The sequence below is a fragment of the Nannospalax galili genome, unplaced genomic scaffold (assembly GCF_000622305.1).
Source record: "Nannospalax galili isolate Female #2095 unplaced genomic scaffold, S.galili_v1.0 scaffold15, whole genome shotgun sequence".
Taxonomy (NCBI): Eukaryota; Metazoa; Chordata; class Mammalia; order Rodentia; family Spalacidae; genus Nannospalax; species Nannospalax galili.
In genome coordinates this window covers 5,712,748-5,720,618 of record NW_008337322.1, presented here as the reverse complement: position 1 = coordinate 5,720,618, position 7,871 = coordinate 5,712,748, and the positions used below count along the sequence as shown (strand labels likewise).

The 7,871-nt window shown below is 46.2% G+C and overlaps 1 protein-coding gene across 1 annotated transcript in view; it reads left to right on the top strand.

Moving 5' to 3' along the window:
- Positions 1–887: 887 nt before the first annotated feature.
- Fhod3 (formin homology 2 domain containing 3) overlaps positions 888–7,871 on the top strand; it is a 224,969-nt gene continuing 217,985 nt past the window's right edge. The window contains exon 1 of the mRNA XM_029563291.1: positions 888–1,012. The gene's annotated coding sequence lies outside the window, so the exon portion shown is untranslated. The remainder of the gene's footprint in view (positions 1,013–7,871) is intronic.

Sequence of the window (7,871 nt, the reverse complement as noted above, 5' to 3'; positions counted from 1 at the left end):
AAAGATTCTGCTTGTAATCTCTCTCTTTCTGTGGTGGAAGCTGGGAACTCTGTATGTGAAACACAGTTTAATCGTCCTTAGAGTGGGGCAGGGAGGGACATGCATCAGCACTGCAGCAAGCTAAATCTTCAAACAAAACTTATAAAATGGCTTTGCAATCTTTATAGGCTTCTGGCACATAGTAGGTGTTTGTTAAACCTGTTGCAGGGATGAGATCCTTGCTGTTCTGAGGCCAGGTGCTTCCTGTGTTTTTTTTTCCGCAACATCCTTAACAATCAGAGCAGGTGGGGCCGAGGCTGGAAGACAGAGCCCTGACCGGTTGCAGGGATGAGATCCTTGCTGTTCTGAGGCCAGGTGCTTCCTGTGTTTTTTTTTTCAGCAACATCCTTAACAATCGGAGCAGGTGGGGCCGAGGCTGGAAGACAGAGCCCTGACCACACTCCAGAAAGAGGGATGCTGATGGAGAGGCTGGGATGGAAGCTAGGCAGGGTGTCCGCCAGCTCCTCTTAAGGCTGAGCCACCCCCGGCCCACTCGGGTGTTAACGCCAGCTCCTCTTAAGGCTGAGCCACCCCCGGCCCACTCGGGTGTTAACGCCAGCTCCTCTTAAGGCTGAGCCACCCCCGGCCCACTCGGGTGTTAACGAGGAGGCCTAGACGCCACTTGCTCACTACCTGTCAACTTTCCTTTTTATTTCTTGTTTGTTTCTCAACTAATTGCATCTGCTCTGTGGGTAAATGCTTTATTAGTTGGGGCCAAAGCCCAGGCATTCTCCGGACCTGATGAATCAGGCCGCGTCTCCGGGAGGCTCTCTGTGTGAGGTGCCTGGCCCCTGAGTCACTAGGCAGTCCAGTGTCTGCAGACGCAGATCCCTGCTGCCTATGGTTTGCTGCCTATGGTCGAACAGGAGTTTGGGGTGTGCTGGAAAGGTGGCCATACGCTGGAAGGAGCTGCAAAAGAACCAAGGAGGGTTGTGGACCAGCCAGCGAGTTTTGGAGGAAAACTAAAGAGCAGGTGGGTGTGATGGGCAAGCCAGGGCTTGGCTGCCATGAGCTCAGCTCCCTTCCCCATGGAGCCTCTCAGGTCCTCCTCCTCCCTCCTCAGCATCTTCCTGGCATTTTCTACAGACAGAGAAATGCCTTCCAGTGATCTAGACACTTAAAACGAGGTTTTGAAGATGATGCTTTTAAGATGTGGCCAAAGAACAGCTTGCTTTCTGAAACTGGGATTTGTTAGATTCATTCTTAAACTTCCTATACTAGTTTTCTTGTTTCTGAAAGTAACTGACTAGTGTCTCGCTGGTGTTGGGTGAGGACACATGAGGCATGGGTCTCACAGCTTAGCTCAGTCTTTGGAGAATGACAGAGTCAGGGTATGGACTTCTGGCCTCAGCTTTTACAGTTTGTCCTCACTCACCCCATCTCCTCTGCCTCTCTCTCTCTCTCTCTCTCTCCCCCTTCCCTCCCTCCCTTCCCACCCCCATACTTTACTTTCCATCAACCAAAGTTTATTTTGTATCTAGTGAGGCAGGACTTGAACATTCAGTAGTAAATAAGACAGACCCGCTCCTTCGGGTCTCCTGGAACTTTCCGTTCTATCAAGGTGACAGACAAGGCTGGGTGAAGGAGATGATTGGTAATGGCAGCAGGTAGTCCCTGCTGTGGAGAGCAGGTGTGTGGATGGAGGTGGTGCTTGTGAGGTGGGAGATGGCAGTCTACCACAAGTACGGAGGTGGCTGGAGTTGAAGCTGCGTCCCAAATGCGGAAAGGGCTTGTCGAGTCTCAGAAGCAGTTTTCCCACTCCTCGGTGCTAAGATAACATATTAGCTCAGAGATGGTTATCAGGAAGCATTTTGAATTAATTTTTTGTTGGCATGCAAAATAAAGGGTCTTGTGATACTTTCACACCTGTGTTGCACACTTTGCTCATATTGATTCCCCATTTTACCCTGTTGTCCCCTCTAGCCTGCTCCAGTCTTCCTCTTCCCAAGTAGTCCAGCTTCTGAAGAAGCGTTTTTAACTTCCACAAATGATTTCTTCATCTCTCTGTGTGTATACATATATGTGTATGCCTGTTTTTGACATGTGCAGGGAAAGTACCTTTTCTGGAGTCTGATCCTGCTTTGCCTTTATGACAGCCAGAAGCAAAGCTTGGCCCAGTTTGACAGACTACATGGAAGGCAGCGTGTTGGGGCGGACTGGCTATTTGTTCTAAGTCCTAGTGAACATCAACTGTTGAATCCTTGCTTCTTTGACTTCTGGGATAGGTAAAAACCTTAGATATCATTTTATAAAATAATAGCCTATTAGTGATAGGTGAATGTCCCTACTGCCACCAGGAAAGCAGGAATTAGCCACTAGTAGGCAGCTACTGAGGGTGGCCATGGAAACCCTTTCCTGCAGAGGACTCTCCACATGGAACATGGGGCTACCTTTTAGACATCAGTGGGAAATCCTTCTGAATCTGTGGATATGTTGGGGAGGGTTTTCTTGTGGAGAGGAAAGTGGGGGGGGGCAGCTTCAAAGGAACCGCTCTCCCCAGCCTTGGGTGAAGCCCTTCTGAGATGTTTGTGCCTAGCCTTTCTCCAGTCATGTTCCGGATGGCTCTCCTGGAGACACCTGCTGCTGGGGGTCTCGATGGCACTTCACTGTCTTCTAGTGTCTGTGTTCTGGTTCTTCGTGACGGTTCCTGACATTTGAGACGCAGTTTGGTATTTCATTTAGAGGCTGACCTGACCCGGGCATCTTAGAGCAACTTCCGCCATGTTTTTGCAGACTGGCGGCCTGGGTGGGATCCCAGGAGCACAGCAGTTTTGCAGATGTTGGGCTATTGTTTTCTTCCCGGACAGTGGCAGTCTTGAGTAGATCTAGAAAGTTCTCTGTGTTCTGCATCCAGCCCAGGAAGGGGGAGTGGCAGGCTAGAATGGCCATTAACTGGCTCAGTCTGCTCTAAGGCAGGGCAAGGTGACTGACTGACGTGAATGTGGGCTTTGGGATCACAAGGCGTTTAAGTGGATGGTGTGAGCATCCCTCTGTGTGCAGGTGATGTGTTTTGGTATAATGTTTTCAGGTGCTATAAGGGGACCCAAAATACTATGGCACAACATGTGCTGAGGTTAACCGTGACCTGGAATACGTACCTCCTGGGTCTCAGCCATGTCTCAGATGCTGGTTGGGGAAATCAGTGAAGAATCTAAAACAGAAATGGCTGTTGGGTCCATGTTGTTGTGTACTATGGACTCCGGGTAAAGCACCCACCCTCCTGCCTCTGAGAGCAGAAAGTGATGCATATGGAACGCTCCCTCCTGGGAGCTGGCATCCCAGCCGCTCCCTGTCCTCCTGCCTTCAGGGGCAGGTTGGTGGTTGAGTCCCTGTTCTCAATGACACTGGAGGGGGACAGAGGACATGAGAGGGCCTGGTGAGGAGACAGTAAGGCCTGACCGGGACAGGGATGGTGTGTTTACAGGTGAAGTCGAAGCCTTGACAGAGTAGAAAGCCTGCCCCTCCCCTACCTGCTTAGGAGGTCCTTATTTAAAATCAGTCACAGCTGTGACATAGGATCACTTCCTGGGGTAGAAAGGGGTTTGTTTTTCATTTTGGTGAGGTAGATTCATTGCTAGTTTAAATCATCTCATTGTAAACCAAGAGCAAGGAGCTTAAATGTTTATTTACTCAAAGACTGGGGGCAGGGGTCGGGGAGAGAAAGAACAAGGGACCTATGAACTCTCAGGGACATTCAGGAAGGAAAGCCGCAGCTGGTTGGAGCTGGTGACCTGCTGAGGCTGTGAGATGTTCTGTCCATCAGTCACTTGTCAGCACCAAAAGGGGCTGAGGTGTCTGGCAGGTGCCGTCCCAAAGCCAGCAGCTTTGAGCTGAGCCTAGGAAGGAAAAAGGATTAAGGTGGATGAGTGAGATTTACTTTGCTGAGCATTTGAAACCAAACACACTTGTTTATTGGCTCCGCATCAACTGAAGTTGATTTCTGAGGTTCCATGTTGTCCTCTGGGAGAGGAAAGACATCTGTCTGTAACACAGCAAAATTGCTGAGCTGATTCATGGGGAGATACTTGTTTTCTGGGTGAGTTTCCTAGCATATTCTTTTTTTGTTGGGTGATACTTATATTTTAAAGTATTGGTAGCAATAATTTGTACATACTTCAGTATTAAAATGTTGGCAGTGGTGTACGCAGGCAAAACCATTGCGACAGCCAGGATAGTGAAAGTGTCTGTCATTCAACAACTCAGTCACACTGGTCCCAGACACCACCCGTCCCTTCCCTAGGCACCAGTGATCTCTCTGTCACCAGATTAATTTGTGTTTGCTAGAACAGTTATACAGATCAACTGTGTAGTGTACATTTTGTCTCTGGCTTCTTTTAGTAGATTTTTTTTGATAATTCGTTGTCATTGTCTGTTATAACATTGTTTTTTGCCAAAGCTGCTGCTGTTTGGACCTGGAGGTCTCCCTGAAGGACCCAGGTATCAAATGCTTGGCCCCTAGCCTGTGGTGTGATCAGGAGGTGGTAGAGTCATCAGGGGGTGGTGTCTAGGAGAAGTTAGGTCATTGGGGTATGTGGCACTGAAGGGACTATTGGGACCACGCCCCTTCTTGACTCTCCTTGCTTCCTGGCCACCATGAAGTGAACAGGGCTTCTGTGCCATAGTGCATTGTATTGCCTCAGCCCAGAGCAGCAGGGCTGACTAACTCCCAAACTATGGGCCACAGAAACCGTTTTTGCTAATTAAGTTGATTTTCTTGGGTATTTTGTCACAGTTCCACGAAGCTGACTCACATAGAAGAGCAGCATTCCATTGAATGGACATACCATAGTTCATCTGTTGACATGCTGATGGAATTTCTGGGTTTCCAGCTTTGCATTATTCAGAATAAAGCTATGGTGAACATTTGTGTACAAGGATTTGTGTGGGCACATGCTTCTATTTCTCTGTGGGAAATATCTAAGAGGGAAAGGTTGAATCATAAAGCAGGTATTTATTTTTTTAATTTGTTTATTTACTTTTATTATTATGTGTGTGGGCAGATATACACCACAACATGCTTATGGAGATCAGGAAAGCATTGAGGAGTTGGTGCTTTCCCTCCACCTTTACCAAGTCCAGACATCAAACTCGGGACTCCGGGTATGTGGCAGGTGCCTCCCTGCAGAGTCATCGCGTTGCCAAGCATTCCCATAGCTGTTTTCTATTTTAGTTGGGTATGCAACTCTGATTTCTTCACATGATCCTTTCTGGATGTTGGGGGCCACGAGTCAAGTTGTAGGTGTTTTACTATAGTGATGCCGCCCTGGGGTCTCAATTCCCATTTACCTGATGATGAATGATCTTGGACCATCTTTTCATATCTTTATTTAACAGCCTCCATCATCTTCGGGTAGAATGTTTGTTAATATACTTTGCCATTTAAAAAATTGACTACTTTTCTTTCAAGATTTGCTTTTTGCATTTTCTTTACATTTCTTCTCCCCATCCCTCTATTTCCTGTGGCGTTTTGAGGGTTTATATAAATTCCTTTTGACTCAGAGTTGGAGGGTATAGTCCATCATGGCAGGCAGAGTATCTCAGTAAAAGCAGCACTACTGTGATGGCAGGGGCCTGAGGCAGGGGTGTGAGGTGGCTGGCATATTGTGTCCACAGTCAGGAGCAGAGAGAGGTGAAGGCCACTGCTCAGCTTCCCTTTATAACCCTTGACCCCAGCCATGGAGTGGGGCTGCCCACATTCAGAGTGGGTGTCCTCCTCAGCTCAACATCTCTGGAAAAGCCTTCACAGACACACCCAGAGGTATGTCTCCTAGGCAATTCAAATTGCATCAAGTTAATAATCTAGATTAGTGCTTATAGTTAGTTCTTTAGTGTCCTGGGTTCAAGACCGTCATATATTTGATTTGCAAATATTTTCCATTTAAAAACATTTTTATTTATTGTTTTTATTTTGTGTATATGAGTGTATTGCATGTATGTATGTAAGTGCACCGTGTGGTGTAATGCCCATGGACATCAGGAGAGGGCCTTGGATTCCCCTGGAACTGGAGTTGCAGATGGTTGTTAGCCACCTTCTGGGTGCTGGGAATTGAACCCAGGTCCTCTGCAAGAGTAGCTAGTGCTCTTAACCACTGAGCCATCTCTCTAGGCCCCCCATTTTGTTTTTGAAGAATTCCAACTTGTTTATTATTTTCTTTTATAGACTGCACATTTAATGTTATGTCTAAGAACTCTTTGCCTGAGGTTAAAAAAGTTACTCTTACGCTTTTCTTACCAAAGGTCTGTGGTTTTAGATTTTTGCATTTGTATCTACAGTCTGCCTCGTTCACCTTTGCATGTAGTCTGGATTACAGCTATATTTAAATAACTGTTCCAGCACCGTGCATTTTTAAAAACTTACCTTTCCTATGCTCAATTATATACACTTCTCTCTCTCTCTCTATGTGTGTGTATGTGCACACATTTTTTAGTGTTTGAAATTCTGTTTTATTTGTTTAGATTGACTTCGATGCCATATTATCTTGATTATTGTAGTTTTTGTAATAAACCTTGAAATCGGGCAGCATAAACCTTACAATTTTCTTGTTTGATGGTAGGTTCTTCTTATATTAGATACTTTGCATTTCTATACCCACAGAGTTTTGATTGAAAATCTGTGAAATCTATAGGTGAATTTGGGGAGAAAGGTCATCTTTAAAATGCCATCTTTTTGCCGGACGTGGTGGCGCACACCTGTAGTCCCAGCACTCGGGGGGCAGAGGCAGGCAGATCTCTGTGAGTTCAAGGTCAGCCTAGTCTACATAATGAGTTCCAGGCCAGCTGGGGCTACAGGGAGACCCTGTCTCAAAAAGACCAAAAAACAAAAAACCCCGCCATCTTTCATTGATTACGTGGTGGACTTCTCGGTGTCTGTTATTACTCTCCTCGAGACTTTGCAGGTTGCATACACGAGACCTGCACGCCTTTTGTGCAGTTTATTCCATAAGCATTTCTTTTGATATTCTTTTTCAACCCCTCATTGCTTGTTGGTGGTCCTAGACTCACATCTGAGTTCTGTGTATCGGTCTGGGTCCCGAACCCTTGCTGAGGGAGCTGCTCTGTGGCCTTTATAGGATCTTCTGAGCTGACTGCTTCCTCGGTGCATAAAGCTAATTTCTTGCTGTGCTGGCTGTAACGTTAAGGAATGCTAAGTAAAAGCAGCCACAGCAGACATGCTCTTACCTACAGCTTAAGAAGAGGACATCTCTCACTCTCCTCAAGAGTGATTGTTTTGGTGGGATTTTTGCAGTGCCCTTTTTCAGGTTGAGAAAGTTTCCTTCAGCTGCTCTGTGGCCTTTATAGGATCTTCTGAGCTGACTGCTTCCTCGGTGAATAAAGCTAATTTCTTGCTGTGCTGGCTGTAACGTTAAGGAATGCTGAGTAAAAGCAGCCACAGCAGACATGCTCTTACCTACAGCTTAAGAAGAGAGCATTTCTCACTCTCCTCAAGAGTGATGGTTTTGGTGGGATTTTTGCAGTGCCCTTTTTCAGGTTGAGAAAATTTCCTTCTTTCTTTGCTGAGAGGTTGTGCCAGGAATTCATGTAAGATTTTGTTAAGATGTTTACCTGCATATGTTGGGACAGTGATATTTTTTTGATCATATGGTAAAAATATTGATTCATTTCAGTTAAATTCAGATAAAAGATCTATTTTCTTTTTTTAAATTTTATTATTTTTATTTTATGTGTATGCGTGTATTGCCTGCATGTAGGTAAGTGCACCCTTGTTGTGCAGTGCCCGTGGAGGATAAAAGAGGCTGCTGGATCCCCTGGAACTGGAGTTACGGACAGTTGTTAGCTGCCAAGTGGGGGCTGGAATTTGAACCCTGGTCTCT